The sequence below is a fragment of the Erinaceus europaeus genome, chromosome 8 (assembly GCF_950295315.1).
Source record: "Erinaceus europaeus chromosome 8, mEriEur2.1, whole genome shotgun sequence".
NCBI classification, from domain to species: domain Eukaryota; kingdom Metazoa; phylum Chordata; class Mammalia; order Eulipotyphla; family Erinaceidae; genus Erinaceus; species Erinaceus europaeus.
The window spans coordinates 18,127,730-18,154,397 of record NC_080169.1 but is presented as its reverse complement, the minus strand read 5'-3'; the positions used below and the strand labels follow the sequence as shown (position 1 = coordinate 18,154,397).

General features: G+C 40.2%; 1 long non-coding RNA gene across 1 annotated transcript; it reads left to right on the top strand.

Moving 5' to 3' along the window:
• Window positions 1-1,824: 1,824 nt before the first annotated feature.
• Window positions 1,825-25,977, top strand: LOC132539874 (uncharacterized). The gene is made up of 3 exons (XR_009551146.1): window positions 1,825-2,417; window positions 4,841-4,948; window positions 25,533-25,977. It is a non-coding gene; the product is annotated as an uncharacterized LOC132539874 (long non-coding RNA).
• Window positions 25,978-26,668: the final 691 nt, after the last annotated feature.

Genomic DNA, 26,668 nt, shown 5'->3' with positions numbered 1-26,668 from the left:
TTGTTCCTAATGGAGATGACCAGCGTTGAGGGAGAGAGGAATTTGTTAGATAGGCTCATCATGTCTGTGTGGGAATCCCAGGATTCCCTGACTAAGGCCCCAGATGATAGGGTGGCCTGGTAGTGACCAAAAGAGCCCTTATTAAAATATGTTGGTCTCTTGTCCTTACCAAGTTTTTATAGTCCTTATTTTGTCTGACAATGTTAGCCTTAGAGTGACTGAGGGAAGTGAAATAGGAAGTAGGTGAGGAGGTTATCAAGGTCTAAATAGAAATTATTTGATTAAGGACTTTATGGTACTTTTTTTGTGTGTGCTTCTAAGAATATAGCTTTATTTTATTTTACTAATTTTATATTTGATAGGACACAGAGAAATTGAGAGGGGAGGGTAAGATAGAAAGGGAGAGAGAAAGAGAGACACTTGCAGCACTGCTTTATGATTTGTATGTGCTTAACCAGGTGCACCAACCTGGCCCTTTCACTATTTTTTTAGGTCTGGTTTAATGGTGATGAATTCCTTTAACCGTTAATTGTCTAAAAATCTCTTCATGTCTCCTTCGGACTTCAGACCTCATTGGTCTAAAGCATTCTTGGGTGGACGCCTTTTCCATTCAGAACTTTGAATAAAGCCTTCCAATCCTTTCTAACCATTAAGAGTTTCTGTTGAGGGGTTTGGGCGGTAGTGCAATGGGTTAAGTGCAGGTGGCACAAAGTGCAAGGACCTGTGTAAGAATCCTGGTTCGAGTCCCTGGCTCCCCACCTGCAGGGGAATCACTTCACAAGTGGTGAAGCAGGTCTGCAGCTGTCTGTCTTTCTCTACCCTTCTCTGTCTTCCCCTCCTCTCTGCATTTCTCTCTGTCCTATCCAACAACGACATCAATAACAATAATAACTACAACAACAATAAAACAAAGGCAACAAAAGGGGAAAAAGGTAAAATTAAAAAATATTTTTTTAAAAAAGAGTTTCTGTTGAGAAATCAGCCTAAAGGACTTCCTTTATAGGTGATTTTTTTGCTTTTCTCTAGCAGATTTTAGAACTTTCTCTTTGATCTTTTATTATTTATCTATTATATGCCTTAGTGAATATAGCTATCTTATTTTTTTTGTAATGTTTTATTTTATTTATTTATTGTTGGATACAAACAGAGAGAAACTGAGAGGGGACACATGAAGCTTTCTCCCTGCAGGCAGGGATAAGGAACTTGAACCCAGGTCCTTGCACACTGTAGTGAATGTGTGTGCTTAACCTGGTGCACCACTACCTGCCCCCCTGTCTCTTTCTGTCTCTTTCTATCTGAAAAATTGACCCAGGCCAATGAAGCATTAGCCTCTACAGAAAAGAAAAGAAAAAAAAGCCTTGTTATATTTTATCTGACAGTTATCTTATTTTTAAAAATTAATTAATTTATTTTTATCAGAACACTAGCCACAATAGCTTGCTGGATATCGAACCTGGGACTTTGGAACCTCAAGCATGAAAGTCTTTTGTGTAACTGTTAGGCTCTCTCTCCAACCCAAACTTAAGTTTGGATTTATTTTTCTTGGATCCTATTGAAACTTCTGGACTTGGGGGTAGTGGGGGTTATCTATCTCCTTCTTTGCTTTGGGGGGAAATTCTCAGCTAAAACTTCTTTCTTTTCTTCTCCTTCCTTTTATATTCTTCTTCATCTCTTCCTCCTCTTTTTCCTACTCCTCCTCCTTCTCCCTTTTCTTCTTTTACCAGGGTTATTGCTGGGGCTTGGTACCTAAATAATGAATCCAATGCTCTCAGCAGTCACTTTTTCCATTTATTTGATAGGACAGAGAGAAATTGAGAAGGGAGGGAGAGATAAGAGGGTGAGAAAGAGAGGTACCTGCAGGCAGACCTACCTCAACTATTGTGAAGTTACCTTTTGCAGGTGGGGACTGGGGGCTAGAACCCAGGGCTTTGTGCCTGGTCACATATGCACTCAGCCAGGCACATCATGGCCCAGCTCATAAAATTTCTTCAAATATGATTCATCTCCCTTTCTCTCTTTCTTCTTCTTGTATCCATATGGCATGAATATTGTTCTGACTGATGCTGCCCCACAACCGTCTTACATTCATTTAGTAATTTTTTTCTTTGCTGTTTTTTTTCTTTTTGGGGGGGGGCTTTGCTTCTTTTACCTTATCTTCCTGCTTTCTACTTTGATCTTTGGCATCTGTCTTCTTGCAGGTGTTCGCCTTAGTTCTGACATTGCACTCTTTATTCTGTCTGATCACCACTGTACATTTATCCATCAATTTCCTCATCATTTGTCTGAATTTGTTGTATTCTTCCTCTGTAATTCTTCTCAATTCAGTGAACACCTGTAGGCCATCTCTGAGGCCTTCCTCAGGAGCTTTATATACCTGTTGAATTTCTTCAAGCTGTGGTCCTGGTTCAACACTGCAGGTAAGTTATACTGTCTTCCCATTACGTTGTTCTCTGAGAAGTTACTACTGAGGCCATGGGTGGCAGGGCTAACTGGAACCAGATGACAGACACAGAGATAGGGGAGCTAGCTAGGATCGGGCAGGCTTTGCTCAGTGCAGGCTGAACCACATGGGCTGAACTGGACTTGGGCTAAACCTAGTAGCGAGGGGGCTGGTGGGAATGGGACAGGCTGAAATTGGGTGGGTTGAGCTGGCAGCCTAGAGGGGGTTAAACTTGACAGCCTCCACCAATATACTTTGCTTGCAGTGGCTGGTCATAGTAGATGTGGTACCCATGCAGACAGCAGCAGCAGATGCAGTTCAGTTGAAGCAGCGTGGCCTGGCAGTGATGAGTCCAGCAGGACAGATGACTACAGTGGTGAGGTCCTGGCTTGGTGTTGTGGAACCAAGCAGAGAACAAACTTAAAAAAAAATTTATCTTTATTTATTTATTTGTTTATTGGAAAGAGACAGCCAGAAATCCAAGAGGGAAGGGAGTGATAGAAAGGGAAGGAGGCAGAGAGATACCTGTAACACTGCTTCACAAAACTTTTTTCCTGCAGATGGAGACTGAGGGCTTGAACCTGGGTCCTTGCACAATGTAACATGTAACATGTAACATGTGCATTCAACCAGGTGTGCTACCACCTGGCCCCATGGAGGAATTAAAAAAAATTTTTATGTGGGAGTCAGGCGGTAGCGCAGTGGGTTAAGCGCAGATGGCGCAAAGAGCAAGGACCGGAGTAAGGATCCTGGTTCGAGCCCCGGCTCCCCACCTGCAGGGGAGTCGCTTCACAGGCTTTGGTGAAGCATGTGTCTGTCTTTCTCTCCCCCTCTCTGTCTTCCTCTCCTCTCTCCATTTCTCTCTGTCCTATCCAACAACGACGATATCAATAACAACAACAATAAAACAAGGGCAACAAAAGGGAATAAATAAATAAATAAATAAATTTTAAAAATAAAAAAAAAATTTATTTATAAATGGAAATATTGACAAGACTATAGTATAAGACGGGTACATTTCCACACAGTTCCCACCCGGAACTCTGTATCCAGTCCCCTCCCTTGATAGCTTCCCTATTCTTTATCTCTCTGGGAGTATGGACCCAGGATCATTATGGGGTGCAGAAGGTAGAAGGTCTGGCTTGTGTAATGGGGCAATTTTTTTTAAACCTAATGAGTCTTCTTGTCTTCACCACCTGGATTCTGAGCTTTTTCCTTTTGTTGTTAGTTCATCTGAGCTCCAAGCTCATTCCTATGCTGGCTTTTCATCCATGTTCTAGCTTTTATTGTTGTGGTAGTACAAGCACAGGCAGCTAGTCCACCACCAACCATCTTGGTCAGAAGTCTAGACCAAGTTTGATTCATTCTGTTTCTAAAACAATTTCCTTTTAATTCCTTTTTAAAAAAAAATTATTATCTTTATTTATTGATTGGATAGAGACAGTCAGAAATCGAGAGGGAAGGATAGAGAGGGTGAGAGACAGAGAAACACCTGCAGCACTGCTTCACCACTTGTGAAGCTTTTCCCCTGCAGGTGGGGACGGGGCTTGAACCCAGGTCCTTGCGCATTATAACATATGCTCTCAACCAGGTGCGCCACCACCCAGCCCCTCCTTTTAATTTCTTGAGGAAACACTTTAATTCCTTTGAATTCATGGGTAAGTTGGAGCTGATGTCACTTCTCTCTAACCTTTGCCATAGTTCCACAGGTACTGTGAAAATGAACAAACAGTCCAGGGCAGGAGTCTGCCTGACCAGCTTGTGGTCCCCATTTCCCTTCCTTGCAGATGGTCTCACAGGCCAGCCAGCTGGCTTGCTGCCAGAATCTTCTGATTGCTGTTGGAAAATGACCAAGCTTCATACACAGAGGATCTAAGAAGCAGACTGTTCTCCACTGTTCAAAAATTTCTATTCAAATTCATATTCCCTAAGGTACCGTATGTCTTTTTGCCTGTCTACAAGCATTATGCCTGCCTTTTCATTCCTTGGAAAATTCTACAATGCTTTTTTTTTTTTTTTTTGGTGGGGTAAAGGGGTGGTAATGTGTTGACTTATTAAGAACCAAAGTAGTGGTACATTTTCCTTGGCATGCTTTGGGCATACTGTTGTCCCATAATTATTTTTGTTATGGATTAGGGAGATTTAAGAAAAATTAAATGACTGAAACACAGATGCCTGCTGTCCCCAAGGAGAGCTCCTGTTCTCATTTCCTGCAAAGACTTGGAACTCTGTACTGTCACAAAGTCTCCACTTAGCTGCTTTAAATTGGAGTTGATGGTACAAACCTACCTCTCAAAGTGGTCAGGATTGAGTAAAATGATGCATAGCAAGTTCCTATTGTTTCTGTTTATTAGTGGGAAATGCAGATTTAGAAAACGTTTTTTTTTTTTTTTTTACTAGGAGTCGGGCGGTAGCAGCCGGTTAAGCGCACGTGGTACAAAGCAAGGACCAGCATAAGGATCCCAGTTCGAGCCCTGGCTCCCTACCTGCAAGGGAATCGCTTCACAGGTAATGAAGCAGGTCGGCAGGTGTCTATCTTTCTCTCCCCCTCTCTGTCTTCCCCTCCTCTCTCCATTTCTCTCTGTCCTATCCAACAACGACGACATCAACAACAAAAGCGATAACTACAACAATAAAACAACAAGGGCAACAAAAGGGAATAATTAAATAAATAAAAAGAAAACGTTTTACTGGGCCAGCAAGATAGCTCACTTGGATAGTACGCTTGCTTTGCCATGGGTGGGACCAAGTGTGAGGTGTGCTTCCACTGCTTTAAAGGGAAGCTTCAGTGCTGTGGTATCTTTCTCTCTGTCTTCGGTCTTTCTGTCTTTCTACCTGAGAGAGTCTACCTGAAGTGGTGACGCCCCAATGATAATAAAACAAACAAACAAACAAAAAAAGACGGGAGTCGGGCTGTAGCGCAGCGGGTTAAGCGCAGGTGGCGCAAAGCACAAGGACCGGTATAAGGATCCTGGTTCGAACCCCGGCTCCCCACCTGTAGGGGAGTCGCTTCACAGGCGGTGAAGCAGGTCTGCAGGTGTCTATCTTTCTCTCCTCCTCTCTGTTTTCCCCTCCTCTCTCTGTTTCTCTCTGTCCTATCCAACAACGATGACAACAACAATAATAACTACAACAATAAAAAAAAAAAAGAAAGAAAAGGAAAAGAAAAAGAAGTCATAAGGAAAATATCAAATATAGATACAAGTAAAGAAAAAAGTACAACAAATTGCATGTAAGTTCCCACCTCCAATAATTATTTCACTTATGACCAATCTTATGTCACCTTATTTTCACTAGTATTTGCTTGAAGAAAATTTCAGATTTTTTTCCTTTTTATCTACAAATATTATAGCATATTAATAAAGATAAAGAAGTCTCATGCTTTTAAATAACCTTGTTACATGTTAAAACTTATAAAAATTATTTGACACTATGAACTATCAAGCCACAGTTCAAATATCCAATTTTCTTATAAAGATTGTAATTAACAAGTAAATCACAAGTAAATAATCAAACTTTTGTCACTCTGGAGCTAGCTAAGGCCCATCCATTTCGATTGTTCTTGTATCTTAGGTATGTATGTATTTATTTATTTAATTATCTTTATTGGATAGAGATAGACAGAAATTGAGAGGATGGGGGAAATAGAGAGGGAGAGAGGAAGAGATACCTGAAGCACTTTCCCCCTGTAGGTGGGGACCAGGGACTGGAAGCCCGGGTTCTTGCGCATTGTAACATGTACTCAACCAGGTGTGCCACTACCTGGCCCCCTTCCTAGGCTTTTAAAATCTTATCATTATTCTGAATTTTAGTCTTTTTCCCCTTGCAATTTAATAGTTGGAGAAACTGGTCATCCAGGCTTTTTTCTTTCTTTAAATTTTTTAAAGTTTTAAAAAAATTTTTTTAAATTTAGTTTCCCTTTGGTTGCCCTTGTTGTTTTTTATTTTTTTATTGTTGTTGCAGTTATTATTGTTATTGATGTCATCGTTGTTAGATAGAACAGAGAGAAATGGAGAGAGGAGGGGAAGATAGAGGGGGAGAGAAAGATAGACACCAGCAGACCTGCTTCACTGTCTGTGAAGCGACTCCCCTGGCCTTGAACCAGGATCCTTATGCCCAGTCCTTGCGCTTCGCACCACATGCGCTTAACCCGCTGTGCTACTGCCGGACTCCCCATCCAGTCTTTTTTCAATTGCTCGTGCATAGCATGCAGCATGTTCCTTTACCTTTCATGGTTCATAAGAACTGGTGGTTAGACTTTTGTCACACTAAGGTTGAACTTTCATCAGGTCCAAATGATAGGTTGTAATTCCTCCTTCAGAAGGTACTTAGGAAGCTACTTGTCTTTCTTTGTGATGTCATTGATGATTAATGTGCACATGCATGAATTCATCAGGGCTTGCAAAATGGTGATACCTGTAGGTTCTCAGAACAGACAACCCCAAGATTCTCAGAGCCGGCCTTTTTAGAATATGCTTCTCTGACAGGCAGATTATTTTGAGAGGAGATAAAGGGAGGCTTTGGAAGTTAAGGAGAACCTTAGGGCTCTGTCTTTAATTGAGGAATCAGTCTTACCTAGAAGAGTGAGGTTGGGAGGGACTCATATAAAATGAAAATACAGAATGGCTTCATCCATGGAGGAAAACAAAGTCAGGAAAATAAGCAAAGACCAACAAAGACTATGGACAGCAGAGTTAATTCTTATAAAGGGTTATTAGTAGGCTTATTATGGGGGGGAGGTGGACCAATGGACTTTTGAGGTGAAATGTTTGTGACTTGGTGATGGTGGTCATGAAGTGTGGCTCCTGCAGTTGGTGAGTGGGGACTTGAACCAGAATCTTACATGCTGACATGTGTGCTCCACTGGGTGTACCACCACCTGGCCCCAACCAAATCCATTCTATAACGATCCTTTTTGTACTCCACATGCCTCAAATTCAGGGTGGTAATACATACAGGATGCCCTGTTCCCTTGACTGTTTTTGCCTCCAGGGATATTGCTGGGGCTCAGTGCCTACACTACAATCCCACTGCTCCTGGAGACTATTTTTTTCCTTTTGTTGCCCTTGTTGTTTATCATTGTTGTTATTGTTGGATAGGACAGAGAGAAATCGAGAGAAGAGAGGAAGACAGAGAAGGGGGGAAAAAGACAGACACACCTGCAGACCTGCTTCACCTGAAGCTTGTGAAGCGACTCCCCTGCAGGTGGGGAGCCGGGGGCTCGAACTGGGATCCTTATGCAGGTGTTTGTGCTTTGGGCCACCCGCGCTTAACCTGCTGCGCTACTGCCCGACTCCCCCCTTGACTTTCAGGTAAATAATGAGTGCATCTTTCTATATATTTCTCTTAGCACAGGGCATACCTACTACAATTATTTGTTTATAAATGTAGATTTAACTTCAAGTCTTGTACTTTATTTGTACAACTAATTTCTAAGCCTTGTTAGCTTTACTTATTATGTTGCTTTCTAAAAATTCCTGTGAATTATTGTACATGTATATTTTGCTAAGTTGATTATAAATTTCTTGAAAATGCAAACTGTGTCTTCTATTTTTGTCACCTCCCTACTCCACCACACGGTCCAGACGTACTGATCAGTTCTGAGCTTACATTTGATGAATAAACAGATCCTCAAAGTGAGTTTGTTTTCCTTGAAAGAGAAAACAATCTCTGTCTCTGAAGGAAATCCCAGATTCCTAACGTACAACACCAGTAGACTGATTTTAAACTTATTTTTATTTTTTAAAAATTATTTATTTTCCTTTTGTTGCCCTTGTTTTATTGCTGTAGTTATTATTGTTACTGTTGTTGTTAGATAGGACAGAGAGAAATGGAGAAAGGAGGGGAAGGCAGAGGGGGGAGAGAAAGACAGACACCTGCAGACATGCTTCACCACCTGTGAAGCTATTCTTCTACAGGTGGAGATCTGGGGGCTTGAACCGGGATCCTTATGCCAGTCCTTGCACTTTGCGCCATGTGTGCTTAACCCGCTGCGCTACTGCCAGACTCTTAAACTTATTTTTAAATCACTCTAAATTTCTAGGGCTGACTTTTAGGAGAGAACACCAGGAATTGTTTCCATGTACTCTATTTATCCTTACAAAACGGCAATATACATTTTTCTATCTGCAATATATAATTTTTTATCTGTAATATGCATTTTTATTAATTAAATGTGGTCGTTGCTCCTTGCTTATGTAAAATACAATTGTAGTAGCAGTAATATAATGGGGGACAGGTAGTGATCTGATTTGCTTCCAAATTCTCTTGGGAGGTTAGAGGAAGAATCTCTCAGATACCATTTTGCTCAGGCAAATCAACCCTTTATTGTAAGAGTAGGAAATCAGAGGAAAGTACATGCACAGATACACATAGGCGCCAAGGTTAGTGGCTGTGAGCTCTCCAGGATAGCCCTTTTTTTTTTAAAAAAAAATTATTTTTGTACAGTATCCAGTATCTTGTATATAGCTGTGCTATTGGATGCTTCTAATCTACTTGGTCTAGGCTTTTGAGAGAGTCCGCATATCAAATACACAGCCTATATATTAAAAAGATTCAGTTTGTGTTTTGAGAATCTTTGAGACATACAATTGATTTTCCCCCTCTCATATTAATTAACTGCTGATTTATATGTCTACATTTTGCTAGGAGTGTACATAAACACCATTCCCACCACCAAAAGACTGTGACCCATCCCTCCCGCCCACTCCCACCCCCCACTGGCCCAGGAAGCTGCATGTCTACCCCTCACCACTGGATTTTTACTTTGGTGCCCTACTTACAATTTGATCAGGTCCTGATTTTAGTTTCCCTTTCAGATCTTCTTAGTCAACTTCTGTTGATGAGTGGGATCATCCCATACTCATCTTTATCTTTCTGACTTAGTTCATTTAACATAATTCCTTCTAACTCTGTCCAGCAAACCATAACAAAAGGACTTTTCAAAGTTAACCCAATTAACAAATGATGTGATGATAACATTAACTATCGATTGTCTTTTTGAACCCTAAGACAGCAGGAACCTCACATCTCCACTATAGAGCCCCTACTTGCCCCAGTCCTGGAACCCTTGGATAGAGCCCACTTTCCCGTATGCATCTCCCAATCCAAACCAAATAATATTGCATCCGCCGATCACAACCTAACCAACGCAACGATTGCCACCTCAACATGCTTCACCTCAGACTGTGTCCAGAGACTTCACATGTGGAATGACAACCCTTCAGCTTCATTACTCGGGTGAGACCTTTCTTTTTATAGTACACTCTAATTTCATCTCAGGTAGTTCACTTTCTAACAAAGTCCCATAACCTAGATATACACCAGTTTCTGTGAGAGAGAGCTTATGCTCACACGTATCCATAAACTACTGCAAAATATATACCTGAAAGCAGAAGTACACTAGAGTTTGCAGTGAGTACCTCCCTAACACTTCCTCTCCACTATTCTAAGCTTGGGATCCATGATTGCTCAACAAATTGTTTGGCTTTGTATGTTAACTCTCTTTTCAATCACCAGGTTCCAGATGCCACCAGGATGCTGGCCAGGCTTCCCTGGATTGAAGACCCCACCAATGTGTCCCCCCAGAGACACACCTTACTAGGGAAAGAGAGAGGCAGACTGGGAGTATGGACCAACCAGTCAAGGCCCATGTTCAGCGGGGAAGCAATTACAGAAGCCAGACCTTCTACCTTCTGCAACCCTCAACGACCCGGGGTCCATGCTCCCAGAGGGCTAGAGAATGGGAAAGCTATCATGGGGGGGGGGGGGCGGTTATGGAGATTGGGTGGTGGGAATTGTGTGGAGTTGTACCCCTCCTACCTTATGTTTTTGTTCATTAATCCTTAAATAAAAAATTAAAAAAAATTATTTTTTCCCTTTTTGTTGCCCTTTTTTTTTTATTGTTGCAGTTATTATTGTTGTTGATATCATCATTGTTGGATAGAACAGAGAGAAATTGGGAGTCGGGCGGTGGCGCAGCGGGTTAAGCGCACATGGCGCAAATCGCCAGGACCTGCGTAAGGATCCCAGTTCCAGCCCCCAGCTCTCCACCTGCAGGGGAGTCGCTTCACAAGCGGTGAAGCAGGTCTAAGGTGTCTGTCTTTCTCTCCTCCTCTCTGTCTTCCCCTCCTCTCTCCATTTCTCTCTTGTCCTATCCAACAACAATGACATTAATAACCACAACAATGTTAAACAACAAGGGCAACAAAAAGGAAAATAAAATAAAAAAAAAAAGAACAGAGAGAAATGGAGAGAGGAGGGGAGACAGAGAGGGGGAGAGAAAGACACCTGTAGATCTGCTTCACCACCTGTGAAGTGACTCCCCTCCAGGTGGGGAGCCAGGGGCTTGAACCAGTATCCTTAGGCCAGTCCTTGCACTTCGCGCCACCTGCACTTAACCACTACGCTACCGCCCGACTCCCTGGGACAGCCCTTTTTAACAGGGCAAAGAAACTGAGTTGTTAAGGTGATCAGCGACAGCTTGGGCAACAGCTCATAGTTCATTTTTCTTGTCTCTTTCCTATTTACGCTGAGTCACACTGTTCCTTGTTGCAGTGTTTCTTTCTTTCTTTTTATTAATTTTTTTATTAGTGATTTAATAGTGATTGACAAGACTGTAAGATATCACAGGTTAGACAACAATAATAATAACCACAACAATGATAAAACAACAAGGGCAACAAAATGGAAAAAATAGCCTCTAGGAGCAGTGGATTCATGGAGAAGGCACCAAGGATGCCTGGAGGCAAAAAGAAAAAAAAAGATGATAAAAATTTATTTAATTAAAAAATATATATTGAATATTTTATTTATTTTATTAATGAGAAAGATAGGAGGAGAGAGAGAAAGGGCCAGACATCACTCTGGTACATGTGCTGCCGGGGATTGAACTCAGGACCTCATGGTTGAGAGTCTAGTTCCTTAACCACTGCGCCACCTCCCGGACCACAAAACTTTATTTAATTTGATAGGACAGAAAGAATTTGAGAGGGAAGGGGAGTAGAGAGGGAGAGAGAGACACCTGCAGCAGTGCTTCACTGCTTGTGAAGCTTTCCCTGCTGGTGTTGTGACCCCAACAGGAGTTTGGGACTATTAGCATACAAATGACATCAGCCTGAGGCGGGGACACAGAAGGGAATGTATAAAAACACCCAGACTTGGAGCAGCCTGTTCTCTTTGGCTGCTGCTTCGTCTCCTGGTCAGAAGCACCTCAATGAAGGAGCTCCAGGCATCCACCATGGTTGCTTCTCCTGGCAACTGAACACGTGTGACTCTGCTAGCCAGTAAACTTTTAAGACCTCTCTATAGCCATGAGCAACCTCAACCCCAGTTAATAATTATTTATCTTATGGGACTAAACTTTTGATAACTATACTCAGACTTTATGGACCTAGCGTACTCTTAACCCCTGATGATAACTGCTGATTTTGTGTATCTAAATATATGTCCCATGTTTTTGTAATGCCCTAATAAATCTTGTATTGTTTAAACTCATTCCCAGCTCCTGCTGGGAATCCTTTTACGAGTCAAAACCCTAAACCTAACCCTTTTTAAGTTAAATTACAACATGCAGGTGGGGACTGGGGGCTTGAACCTGGGCCCTTGCACATGGTAACATGTGCACTTAACCAGGTGCACCACTGTGTGGCCCCCTATATTTTAAAATGAGTTTTGTTACTGTTAGAATTCTTCCTCCCAAATTATTAAGAATTTCTTTAAAATATCCCTGTAGACTACTGATGTAACCTAGTGGTAGAGTGCATGTTCAGCATGTGTGGCAGTCCTTGGCACCCCCACCCCCATATGACCTCGGATCTCACTACCCAGATATAACCACTGTAATATTCTGCCACGTCTTTTTCTGGAAAATGCATGAGTCCAAATGTAGATAAACTGAATATTTTAAGAAGCAGCAGGATTATACCACGTGTAATAATGGTGGCTATCACCTGCTGAAAGTTTACTGTATGTGCTTATCAGTGAGGTCCATCTCTAGCTCCTGGAATAGAATATTAAAAAAACAGCTCTCAAAGGTTTTATCTGTAATATTGGATTTAATCTTCACAGCAACCTGTGAAAGTAGGATAGCATTCCCACTTTATAAGCAAAGTGTAGAGAGGTTAAAAAATTTACTCAAATAGGGGGACCTAGTTGAATTGTTTTCTGGAAAACTGGGAAATGTTATGCTTGTGCAAACTATTGAATTTTACTGTCAACTGGAAACCACTAATCCCCCCAATGAAGAAATTAAAGAAACAAACAAACAACTTATTAAATATCACACAGCTAATGTGATTTGGGAACTTGACCCTAGACCACCTAAACTTTAGATTTGGTGCTTTTAACCATTACAACCAATTATGTTCTGGATTAGGGTTATCTAATCTGCTACCTTTTCACTTAAAAATGACATATGATGGGAGCCCAGGCGGTAGCGCAGTGGGTTTAAGTGCACAGGGCACAAATCGAAAAGACAGGAGTAAAGATCCCGTTTTGAGCCTCTGGCTTCCCACCTGCAGGGGCGGGGGTCGCTTCACAGGTGGTGAAGCAGGTCTGCCCGTGTATATCTTTCTCTTCCTCTCTCTGTCTTCCCCTCCTCTTTCAATTTCTCTCTGTCCTATCCAACAACAATGACAGCAATAACAACAATAATAACAACAACAATGATAACAAGGGCAACAAAAGGGAAAAAAAAAGCCTCCAGGAACAGAGGATTCATAATTCAGGCACTGAGCCCCAGCAATAACCCTGGAGGCAAAAAAAAAAAAAAAGACATATGATGGCTGTTCTTTCATGTTACTATACGTTATAAGGCACATGGGCATTTGGACTGCTTCACAATTTTTTTTTTTGCGATTGTAACTAGATACCGTTGTTTATTTATCATATTATTCTGAAATTTTTTTTCTGAAGATGATATTTTTTGAGTGACGGTGGGAACTCACTCAGAAAGATACTGCACATTCAGTCAGCATTGAGTTGGGAAGATTTGCAAGCTAACATTGAGGTTGGACTCACATGTAAGAGACTCCCTATTGCCACCTAGTGGCAGTGCTTCTAAATTGCATATAGGAGCAACATTTTGGGATCATTCAACAATACACTCTAAGGAAGGATCTTGACCAAATGTTTAAAATTTTCCACTATTATTAAAAAAAAAAATGACAGCATAATCACTGTATTTATATTTTGTATAACTTCTTCAAGCTTATAGGAATTCTGTGCATTGTCAAAAGTGCATTTTTACAACCAAAAAAGAAAACTACAGACCAATATCTCTGATGAACATAGATGCGAAAATATTGAACAAAATTCTAGCCAACCGGATACAGCAGTATATCAAAAAAATTGTTCATCATGACCAAGTGGGGTTTATCCCAGGCATGCAAGGTTGGTTTAATATACGTAAATCAATCAATGTGATCCACCACATCAACAAAAGCAAGACCAAAAACCACATGGTCATATCAATAGATGCAGAGAAAGCCTTTGACAAAATACAACATCCCTTTATGATCAAAACATTACAAAAAATGGGAATAGATGGAAAATTCCTGAAGATAGTGGAGTCTCTATATAGCAAACCTACAGCCAACATCATACTCAATGGTGAAAAACTGGAAGCATTTCCCCTCAGATCAGGTACTAGACAGAGCTGCCCACTATCACCATTACTATTCAACATAGTGTTGGAAGTTCTTGCCATAGCAATCAGGCAGGAGCAAGGAATTAAAGGAATACAGATTGGAAGAGAAGAAGTCAAACTTTTCTTATTTGCAGATGACATGATAGTATACATGGAAAAACCTAAGGAATCCAGCAAGAAGCTTTTGGAAATCATCAGGCAATACAGTAAGGTGTCAGGCTATAAAATTAACATTCAAAAGTCAGTGGCATTCCTCTATGCAAACACTAAGAAGAAATTGAAATCCAGAAATCAATTCCTTTTACTATAGCAACAAAAACAATAAAATATCTAGGAATAAACCTAACCAAAGAAGTGAAAGACTTGTATACTGAAAATTATGAGTCACTACTCAAAGAAATTGAAAAAGACACAAAGAAGTAGAAAGATATTCCATGTTCATGGGTTGGAAGAATTAACATCATCAAAATGAATATATTACCCAGAGCCATCTACAAATTTAATGCTATCCCCATCAAGATCCCAAGCACATTTTTTAGGAGAATAGAAAAAATGCTACAAATGTTTATCTGGAACCAGAAAAGACCTAGAATTGCCAAAACAATCTTGAGAAAAAAGAACAGAACCGGAGGCATCACACTGCCAGATCTCAAACTGTATTATAGGGCCATTGTCATCAAAACTGCTTGGTACTGGAACATGAATAGACACACTGACCAGTGGAATAGAATTGAGAGCCCAGAAATGAGGCCCCACACCTATGGACATCTAATCTTTGACAAAGGGGCCCAGACTATTACATGGGGAAAGCAGAGTCTCTTCAACAAATGGTGTTGGAAACAGTGGGTTGAAACATGCAGAAGAATGAAACTGAATCACTGTATTTCACCAAATACAAAAGTAAATTCCAAGTGGATCAAGGACTTGGATGTTAGACCACAAACTATCAAATACTTAGAGGAAAATATTGGCAGAACTCTTTTCTGCATAAATTTTAAAGACATTTTCAATGAAACAAATCCAATTACAAAGAAGACTAAGGCAAGTATAAACCTATGGGACTACATCAAATTAAAAAGCTTCTTCACAGCAAAAGAAACCACTAACCAAACCAAGAGACCCCTCACAGAATGGGAGAAGATCTTTACATGCCATACATCAGATAAGAGTTTAATAACCAACATATATAAAGAGCTTGCCAGACTCAACAACAAGACAACAAATAACCCCATCCAAAAATTAGGGGAGGACATGAACAGAATATTCACCACAGAAGAGATCCAAAAGGCCGAGAAACACATGAAAAAATGTTCCAAGTCTCTGATTGTCAGAGAAATGCAAATCAAGACAACAATGAGATATCACTTCACTCCTGTGAGAATGTCATACACCAGAAAAGGTAAATTGGTCCAACCTCTGTGGAGAACAGTCTGGAGAACTCTCAGAAGGCTAGAAATGGACCTACCCTATGATCCTGCAATTCCCCTCCTGGGGATATATCCTAAGGAACCCAACACATCCATCCAAAAAGATCTGTGTACACATATGTTCTTGGCAGCATAATTTGTAATAGCCAAAACCTGGAAGCAACCCAGGTGTCCAACAACAGATGAGTGGCTGAGCAAGTTGTGGTATATATACACAATGGAATACTACTCAGCTGTAAAAAATGGTGACTTCACCGTTTTCAGCCGATCTTGGATGGATCTTGAAAAAATCATGTTGAGTGAAATAAGTCAGAAACAGAAGGATGAATATGGGATGATCTCACTCTCAGGCAGAAGTTGAAAAACAAGATCAGAAAAGAAAACACAAGTCGAACCTGAAATGGAATTGGCGTATTACACCAAAGTAAAAGACTCTGGGGTGGGTGGGTGGGTGGGGAGAATACAGGTCCATGAAAGATGATGAAGGACATAGTGGGGGTTGTATTGTTAAATGGGAATCTGGGGAATGTTATGCATGTACAAACTATTGTATTTACTGTTGAATGTAAAACATTAATTCCCCAATAAAGAAATAAATTATTTAAAAAAATAAAAAAATAAAATAAATAAATAAATAAATACTAACAATGGGAGAAAAAAAAAGAAACCTCTACTGAAACAAAAAGACCCCTCACAGAATGGGAGAAAATCTTTATATTCCATATATCAGACAAGAGACTAGTAACAAAAATATATAAAGAACTCACCAAATTCAGCAACAACAACAAAAATGAATGGCCCCATCCAAAAGTGGAGAGAGGATATGAACAGAATATTCATCACAGAAGAGATCCAAAGACCATCAGACACATGAAAATTAAAAAAATAAATGATTGGGTTATTTTTGTTATTTTGCCCCAAGTCATTGATTGTCAGAGAAATGCAAATAAAGACAACAATGAGATACCACTTCATTCCTGTGAGAATGTCACACATCAGAAAAGACAGCAACAACAAATGCTGGAGAGGTTGTGGGAAACAAGAAGCCTCCTGCACTGCTGGTGAGAATGTAAGTTGGCCCAACCCCTGTGGAGAGCAGTCTGGAGTATTCTCAGAAGGCTAGAAGCTAACCTACCCTATTGGCCTGCAATTCCTCTCCTGGGGATACATTCTCAGTAAACAAACACACACACCCAAAAAAGATTTGTGTACACCTATGTTCATAGCAGCACAATTTGTAATAGCCAAAACATGAAAACAACCCAGGTGTCCAACAACAGATGAGTGGCTGAGAAGTTGTGGTCTATATACACACAATGGAATACTACTCAGCTGTTAACAATGGTTAATTCACCTTCTTTACCTCATCTTGGTTGGAGCTTGAAGGACTCTTGTTAAGTGATATCAACCAGAAAGAAAAGGATGAATAATAGTATGTCCCCACTGATAGATAGAAGCTGAAAAATAAGAACAGAAAGGAAAACACAAAGAAGATCTTGGACTGGAGTTGGTGTTTTGCACCAAAGTAACAGACTCTGGGCTGAGGGGAGGGTTCAGGTCCTGGAACATGACAGCAGAGGAGGACATAGAGGGGGTTAAATTGTTATGTGGAAAATTGAGAAATGTTACACATGTATAAATTACTATATTTTACTGTCAACTGTAAACCATTAATACCCTCCAATAAAGGAAAAACAAAAAAAACAAAAAAAAAGAAAGAAAGAAAAGGTAACAGCAGCAAATGCTGGAGAGGGTGTGGGGTCAAAGGAACCCTCCTGCACTGCTGGTGGGAATGTCACTTGGTCCAACCTCTGTGGAGAACAGTCTGGAGAACTCTCAGAAGGCTAGAAATGGACCTACCCTATGACCCTGCAATTCCCCTCCTGGGGATATATCCTAAGGAACCCAACACATCCATCCAAAAAGATCTGTGTACACATATGTTCTTGGCAGCATAATTTGTAATAGCCAAATCCTGGAAGCAACCCAGGTGTCCAACAACAGATGAGTGGCTAAGCAAGTTGTGGTATAGATTCACAATGGAATACTACTCAGCTGTAAAAAATGGTGACTTCACCGTTTTCAGCCAATCTTGGATGGATCTTGAAAAAATCATGTTGAGTGAAATAAGTCAGAAACAGAAGGATGAATATGGGATGATCTCACTCTCAGGCAGAAGTTGAAAAACAAGATCAGAAAAGAAAACACAAGTAGAACCTGAACTGGAATTGGCGTATTGCACCAAAGTAAAAGACTCTGGGGTGGGTGTGGGTGTGTGGGGAGAATACAGATCCATGAAGGATGATGAATGACATAGTGGGGGTTGTATTGTTAAATGGGAAACTGGGGAATGTTATGCATGTACAAACTATTGTATTTACTGTTGAATGTAGAACATTAATTCCCCAATAAAGAAATAAATTTTAAAAAAAGTGCATTTTTGTCTTCTTATAAATGTGACATATTTATAAAAGCAATAATGAAAATAGCATTAATATATATAAATATATAATTCACATATATATTTATATATATGAATAAGGTAACTTGAAATTTCATTATTAAGTAAAATAATTTTTTTTTCTTTTCTTTATTTCCTTTTTGTTGCCCATATTGTTTTTATTGTTGTAGTTATTGTTGTTGATATCGTCGTTGTTGGATAGGACAGAGAGAAATGGAGAGAGGAGGGGAAGACAGAGAGGGGGAGAGAAAAATAGACACCTGCAGACCTGCTTCACTGCCTGTGAAGCGACTCCCCTGCAGGTGGGGAGCCGGGGGCTTGAACCGGGATCTTCATGCTGGTCCTTGAGCTTTGCACCACATGCGCTTAACCCACTGCGCTACCGCCGTAAAATAACGTTTTATGATCCATTTAGGTAAATTCTATTTTAATAGGTTAAAGAAGAAAATTAATGCTTTTGTTATTGATCTATACATATATATTATATATACATACACATATTTGTTTATTGTGAGGTAATCATTTGCAGTACTCTTGTTGGCACATGGGTACAATGTCCTATCTCACCATGATAGGTGACTGCAAAACACTCTTATTCTTTTCCATCATCAGGTACCAAGACCTGAATGCCCCCCCTTCGTCTCATCTCCTCCCCCAGAGTCCTTTGCTTTGGTGCAATATACCCAAACAGTCCAAGTTTCACTTTGTGTTTTCCCTCTCTGTGTTTGTTTCTTAAGTTCTGACCATGAGTGAGATCATTCCATTTTCTTTCTTTCTTTTTTTTTTTTGCCTCCAGGGTTCTTGCTGGGGCTCGGTGCCTGCACCATGAATCCACTGCTCCTGGAGGCTATTTTTTCCCTTTTGTTGTTTTTTTAATATACGTTGTTGTGGTTACTATTATTGTTACTGATGTCGTCATTGTTGGATAGGATAGAGAGAAATGGAGAGAGGAGGGGAAGACAGAGAGGGGGAGAAAAAAGAGAGACACCTGCAGACCTGCTTTACCGCTTGTGAAGCGACTCCCCTATAGGTGGGGATCTGGGGGCTGGAACTGGGATCCTTACGCTGGACCTTGTGCTTTGTGTCTTGTGTGCACAACCTGCTGTGCTACTGCCCAACCCCTGAGGTCATTCCATTTTCATTCCTCTCTTTCTGGCTTATCTCACTTAACATGATTCCTTCAAGCTTAATCCAGGACGAAGCCCAGAAACTATCAAAAACTTAGAAGAAAATATTGGCAGAACTCTTTTCTATCTAAATATTAGAGGCATCTTCAATGATTCAATTACAAAGAAGACTGAAACAAAAATAAACCAATGGAAGTACATCAAAAGCTTTCTGCACAGCAAAAACAGACAAACAAAAAACCCCATCATTCAGAGACCCCTTACAGAATGGGAGAAGATCTTTATATGCCATACATCAGACAAGAGGCTAATAACTAAGATATGTTGAATCCATCATTTTTAATAGCTGAGTAGTCATATATTATATATATATATATATATATATATATATATATATATATATCTCACAACTTTCTTAGCCAACCTAATTTCCTCATGGTTCCCTTAGATCAGGAACTTTGCCTTGTTTATTACTGTATTATTAACACCCGTGATAGCACTTGGCAAAGACTGCTTGATCAAACAAAATTGTGCAAGAACTGAAATTTGCATATTTAAGATATCTGTTTTCCTCCCCCATTTTCACACGATTTGGTCTCTGGGCTATTTGGGAGTACTTTCCCTTAAGGTAAAATTTTACATATATTTGCTTATAACTTATAATAAATATTCCTACTTACATGTAATATATTATATATATATATAAGTATTTATTTATTTTTTTATTAGTGATATAATAATGATGAACAAGACTGTAGATTAAGATGGGTGCAATTCCATACAGTTCCCACCACAAGAGTTCCATATCCCACCCTCTCCATTGGAAGCTTTCCTATTCTTTATCCCTGTGAGGGTATGAACTAAAATTCTTTATGGGGTGCATAAGGTGGAAGGTCTGGTTCTTTAATTCTTTCTTTGCTGAACATGGATATCGGCAGGTCTATCCATATCCCCAGACTGTCTCTATCATTCCCTAGTGAGATAGGGCTCTGGGGAAGTGGGGTTCCAGGACATATTGGTGGGGAGGTTGTCAGCCCTTGGAGGTCAGAATGGTGTCAGGGGAGTCGAGCAATAGCGTAGCAGGTTAAGCGCACGAGGCATGAAGCGCAAGGACCGGCTTAAGGGTCTGGGTTCCATTACGGCGGTGAAGCAGGTCTGCAGGTGTCTTTCTCTCCTTCTCTGTGTCTTCACCTTCTCTATTTCTCTCAGTCCTGTCCAACAATGACGATATCAATAACAACAGCAATAATAACTACAATAAAACAACAAGGGCAACAAAAGGGGAAATAAATAAATATAAAAATTTTTTTAAAAAGAATGGTGTCATGGTAGTATCTGAATATTTGGTGGAGCTTGGTTTTCTTTTGTCCTTTTCAGCTCCCTTTTGCCCATTTATAGATGAGTTGTAATATTCCCCTGTGGTTCCTCTATGGCCCCTCTTCTATAGTTTATCTCCTACTGGCCTGGAAATTCTTTTCCCAAGTGGAATTCTCAGGATTTGAAGCTTTTTTTTTCTTCAGATATATTTATATTTATTTTTCCCTTTTTGTTGCCCTTGCAGTTTTCTGTTGTCGTAGTAATTATTGTTGTTGAAGTCATTGTTAGATAGGACAGAGAGAAATGGAGAGAGGAGGGGGAGAGAAAGACAGACACCTGCAGACCTGTTTCACTGCCTGTGAAGTGACTCCCCTGCAGGTGGGGAGTCAGGGCTCCAACTGGGGTCCTTCAGCGGGTCCTTGCGCTTTGCGCCAGGTGCACTTAACCCTCTGTGCTACTGCCCACTCCTGCTTTTTTTTTTAATTCTTTATTGAGGAATTAATGTTTTACATTCAACAGTAAATACAATAGTTTGTACATGCATAACATTCCCCAGTTTCCCATTTAACAATACAACCCCCACTATGTCATTTATCATCCTTCATGGATCTGTATTCTCCCCACACACCCACCCCCACCCCAGAGTCTTTTACTTTGGTGCAATACGCCAATTCCAGTTCAGGTTCTACTTGTGTTTTCTTTTCTGATCTTGTTTTTCAACTTCTGCCTGAGAGTGAGATCATCCCATATTCATCCTTCTGTTTCTGACTTATTTCACTCAACATGATTTTTTCAAGATCCATCCAAGATTGGCTGAAAACGGTGAAGTCACCATTTTTTACAGCTGAGTAGTATTCCATTGTGTATATAGACCATAACTTGCTTAGCCACTCATCTGTTGTTGGACACCTGGGTTGCTTCCACTCCTGCTTTTTTAAAAAAATCATCTTTTTTTTTTTTTTTTTTTTGAGCTGTAGGCAGTATCTCTTTATTCATGCAGGGCGCAGCACAATCTAAGACGAGCTAAGTTAAACTCAAAGTACCAAAATCATCTTTTAAGAATATTTTATTTATTTATTTTATTTTTGAGAGAGATGTAGAGAGACACACACACAGAGAGAGCAAAATACCAGAGCTCACTTATGGTGGTGTTGGAGATTGAACCTGGGACTTTGGAGCCTCAGGCATGAGAGTCTGTTTGCATAACCATTATGCTATCTCCCCTGCCCTGAAGAGATTTTTAAATTTTTTTTTTTATGGAGAGTTTGTCTAGTTGCTGCTTCCAAGCCGTTTTGACTCCACGCCTATTTATTTATTTTTACCTGAGTGTTGTATTTTTCATCTCTGGATTATGGTGGGTGGTATAGGGGATTGAATCTGGGACCTGGACACCTCAGGCATGAAAGTCTTTTTGTAGTATGTGTGCTTAGCCCACTGCACTACTGCCCAACCTCCAAATGAAAGCCTCGTCCCTGGGTGGGCTCAAACTTTAAAGTCTTTTTGAATAACCATTATGCCATGTTCCCCAACCTAGTATTTTAATTTTCTAACTATTCTAGACTGTTCTTAGCTGTGATCTCTCCTATTACTCTTTTCATGCACATCTTTCTGTAGTCAGTCACAATAAGAGATTTGTGCTGTGCAAAGATTTGGACAGATGGCAGTAGTAGTCCGTTAAGTTTCCTCTGACTTTTCTTAGTCTCCAATTTTACATTTCTTTTTTTTTTTTTAAATTCTTTATTGGGGAATTAATGGTTTACAGTCAATAGTAAATACAATAGTTTGTACATGCATAACATTTCCCAATTTTCCACATAACAATACAACCCCCATGAGGTCCTGTGCTTTGTGCCAAGTGCGTTTAGCCTGGTGCACTACCGCCTGACCCCTGGGTGTCTTTTTTTTAGAGTATTTTTTTTTCTCTAAATTCAGCAGAAATTTCACTTTCACACAAAAACTATTTTGAGGTCATTCTAGAATTATGTTTACTGTGACTGATATTCTTGGCTGCTAGTTCTTCGTAGAGAGAATGAGTCTGTAAAGGTTGGATGACCGTTGTTTAGAAGTTAAAGTTGTCCTTGAAAGAAAGAAAATGTTGTTTCTTGCTTTAATCAGTTGTATTGAACAGCACTGCAGACATTTCCTTCTCAGAGCTGAATTGACAGCTCACCTGTGGGTACCAGGAAGCAAGGAGGTGACTGAATAAGTGCTGTGTGTTTATCTTAAACTGTATGTCAAGAGCTGATATAAGGCCTTTAAGTGTAGTCTTCCCTGTAATCCTCACGTCAGCCCTGTGTGGTAAGTACAGTTCCCAGTTTCGTTTTACAGAAGAGAAAGCAACCAAGAGATTAGGAGCCTTAGTGTAGCTGGGTCTGCTACTTTAATAGTCCCTTAAACATCTGAAGAAGCTGGCTATATAATAAGCAAGCTCAATATTTGGGTTCTTCATGAACTCAAAAAAGTTCATTTGATGGCGTGTGTCAACATCTATGAGGGAAATGATCCCTTTTTTTTTTTTTTTTTGAGGCAACTGATAACTGGTAATGAGAAGTTGATTGTTTACAACAATGTGGTGTGCAAACGGTCTTGGTTCTCCTGATGTGGTAATTCTCCTCGAATGACATTGAAAGCAGACATCCATCAGAGGAAGGTTGTGTTCTCATTATGCTGAGATTGTAAAGCTGTCATATTTTTAAAACTCTTACAAAGGAACCAAACCATTGATTCAAATGTGGACTGTAGTCAATTGAATGGTTTGAACAAATCCATTATCCGGAAATACCCAGTGCTTGTTAATCATAAAGGAGTTCTGTTTCATGATGACAACACAAGATCACACACAAGTTTGATCACCTGTCAAAAATTATTGGAGTTTGGGTGGGGTGCATCGCCACACCCACCATCCTTATCATCAGATTTCCACTTGATTCACTCTCTTCAGAACTCTTTGCATGGTGGTCTGGGAGGTGGCGCAGTGGATAAAACATTGGACTCTCAAGCATGAGGTCCTGAGTCCAGTCCCCAGCAGCACATGTACCAGAGTGATGTCTGGTTCTTTCTCTCTCTCCTCCTATCTTTCTCATTAATAAATAAATAAAATCTTAAAAAAGAACTCTTTGCATGGTATGGTGTTCAATTCAGAAAAGTAAATCAATACCTTGTTCATTTTTTTGCTGATAAAGATAGGTCCTTCTATGAATGAGGAATTATGAAGCTCAATGAAAGATGACAAAAAGTTATGGAATAAAATGAGAAATATATCATTGATCTTTTTTCTTTTTTTAAAAAATATTTTATTTATTTATTTTCTCTTTTGTTGTCCTTATTTTTCATTGTTGTTGTAGTTATTATTGTTATTGATGTTGTCATTGTTAGATAGTACAGAGAGAAATGGAGAGAGGAGGGGAAGACAGAGAGGGGAAGAGAAAGATAGATACCTGCAGACCTGCTTCACCGCTTATGAAGCGACTCCCCTGCAGGTGGGGAGCCGGGGGCTCGAACCGGGATCCTTATGCCGACCTTGTGCTTTGCGCCACCTGCGCTTAGCCCGCTGAGCTACAGCCCGACTCCCGATCTTTTTTCTATATAAAAATAAATGACCTTTGAAAAACATAGAAAAATACGTCATACCCACAACGACCCTTGGTCGATGCTCCCTGAGGGATAGAGAATGGGAAAGCTATCAGGGGAGGGGATGGGATATGGAGATTGGGTGGTGGGAATTGTGTGGAGTTGTACCCCTCCTACCTTATAGTTTTGTTAATTTTTCCTTTCTTAAATAAAAATAAATTAAAAAAAAGAAAAATACGTCATGACTTTTCCAGCTGTGCAATACTTTAAGTCGTGATATGATCCAGGAGTAAATTCAACCATGTGACGTGGTTTTTAATGAGGTCAGGTTTTTTTTATTTATTTTTTTTTGACTCTGATTTTTTTTTTATTGGGGAATTAATGTTTTACATTCAACAGTAAGTACAATAGTTTGTACATACATAACATTCCCCAGTTTCCCATATAACAATACAACCCCCACTAGGTCCTCTGAATCCTTCTTGGACCTGTATTCTCCCCACAGTTTTTATTTTTAATGTACTTTTAGAGAGAGGTCCAGTCTTCCAAAGGAATGGGATAAAGGCATAGAGGTCAATGAAGGGTGGAGGGTTAGCTCAAAATGAGTCAGGGGAACTTTCATTTTAAAAGATATGTGTCTGTGACAGCCAGAGAACAGTCTCAATGACCATAATTGTGGGCTACAGAGAAGAGAAAACTTTAAGTTACTGTCTAGTACTTGACAATGTTTTATTTTTAATTTGGCTACATCTGATACCAAAAGGGGAGGGAGAAATCTCCTAAGTCTACAAAGAAGTTAAAACAGCTCTTGAAACATCTAAAGATTTTGATCTTGGGGAGTCAATAGTTCTTGTTTCAGCTCACACAAGTCAGCTTGCAGGGTGAGGAAGCACTTCCCTGCAGGGAAGCATTAGCCCTCTAAACAATGGGTCTTGGTTTCCATAAGAGCACTTGTGAAAAACAGTCCCTACAGCCTTTCTGCATCCAACCCAATCAGTGCCAAACAGCTTACACAGACAGTAATCTCCACCCACATGCATTCCGTCAGAGTCCAAAGCTACTGGGCACTCATGGCTTGACTTTGACTTCTCATGAAAGAGAAGACTATTCACCTGAGGAGAGCTACTTACAGGACATAAGTAACTGTCATTTCCTTGAACTTCTGTCTAATAGATCTTGATGTTTTCAGACTCTGGCATCTATTTCAAAATTAAACGATTGCTTTTTTTTTAAAGTAGACCTTTGTGCTGATTATCCAGCAATTTCCCATTATTCACCTGTCACTGGCTGGGAAAGTCATCTGAGGAAATCTAATGAGATCACTGGGGTAACCCCTTTCCAAGACTAATTATTCCAGCACACTCTGTATTGCATGGTTATTTTTAACTTTACTAACTTTAGCTTTCTCTTCCTGAGGTGACCGAGTCTACTCAATTCCACTGGCTGTCAAAAACAGAAATTGCAATTTAATTTTTTCCCCTTATTCCCCAGGAAATTATAACCCTCACGTCCAGTCTCATTTTCTCTTTTGGTTTTCTTACAGAGCTGTGATGAACTCTGATTGCTGCAAAATGACATTGCCAGAGTGGGCTCAAAACATTTCAAGTGGCCTTGTTCTTGGATGGGAGACACTAATTGGGAATGGTGGCTTTCATTCCGTGGGGCAAGCACTGCTGCGCACATCTTCCCGCTCTGTGCTGCCCTGGCCCGTTCTCAGCCTACCCTCCGTCCATACACCAAGATGATACTGGTAGTGTTCCTGAGATCATCTGTGTATCCTATCAGTCCTCTCCGGAGAACCTGTTCTTTCACTCCTTGCCCCTCTCCATGCATCTCCTCCTCCCTCCACTCATCTTTCTCCCACTTCCTTACACACCAAGCAAGCTCTTGTTTCTTGGTGGTGTCTTTACTATTTTTCTCTCCCAGGGCTGTTCTTTCTGCAGATGCCCACATCAGTGGTACTTCTGCATCCTTAAATCATCTACTCACTGAGGTCTTTCTTAACTATATTATTTACTTATACATTTTATTTGTTTACTGACTTATTGGTGTTTCCAGGCCCTTCTGCATGCTCATTTTCACTACTGTATGTGATTTTTTTTCATATATATATATATATAGAGAGAGAGAGGGGGGGGGGAGAGAGAGAAAGGGAGAGAGACACTATAGAACTGAAGTATGCCTCCTGGTGCCGCAGTACTCCCATGTGGTGAGCTGGGGACTTAAGCTTGGGTTATGTGCATGGCAAGACAGGAACCCTAGGCAGATGAGCCAGCACTATCATATATATATATATATATGTGTGTGTGTGTGTGTGTGTGTATTTACTATATATATATATATATATATATATATAATTATTTTTGCTACTAAGGTTATCACTGGGGTTTGATGCCTGCAGTGACTTCACTATTGTTTTCGCCATCTTTTTGATACAGGGTGAGAGTTAGAGAGGCAGAAGGAGAGACAGAGAAAGAATGAGACAGAGATACTTGCATCATTGCTCCACTGCCCGTGAAAGTTTCCCCTGCAAGTGAGGATAGGTGGCTTGAACCTGGATCCTTGTGCATGGTGACATCTATGCTCTACTGGGTAAGCCACCTTCCTCCAAACTTATTTTTTCTAATGCAGTGCTGGGGATCAAACCCAGGGATTCTCACATATCCAGTACTATTGAAT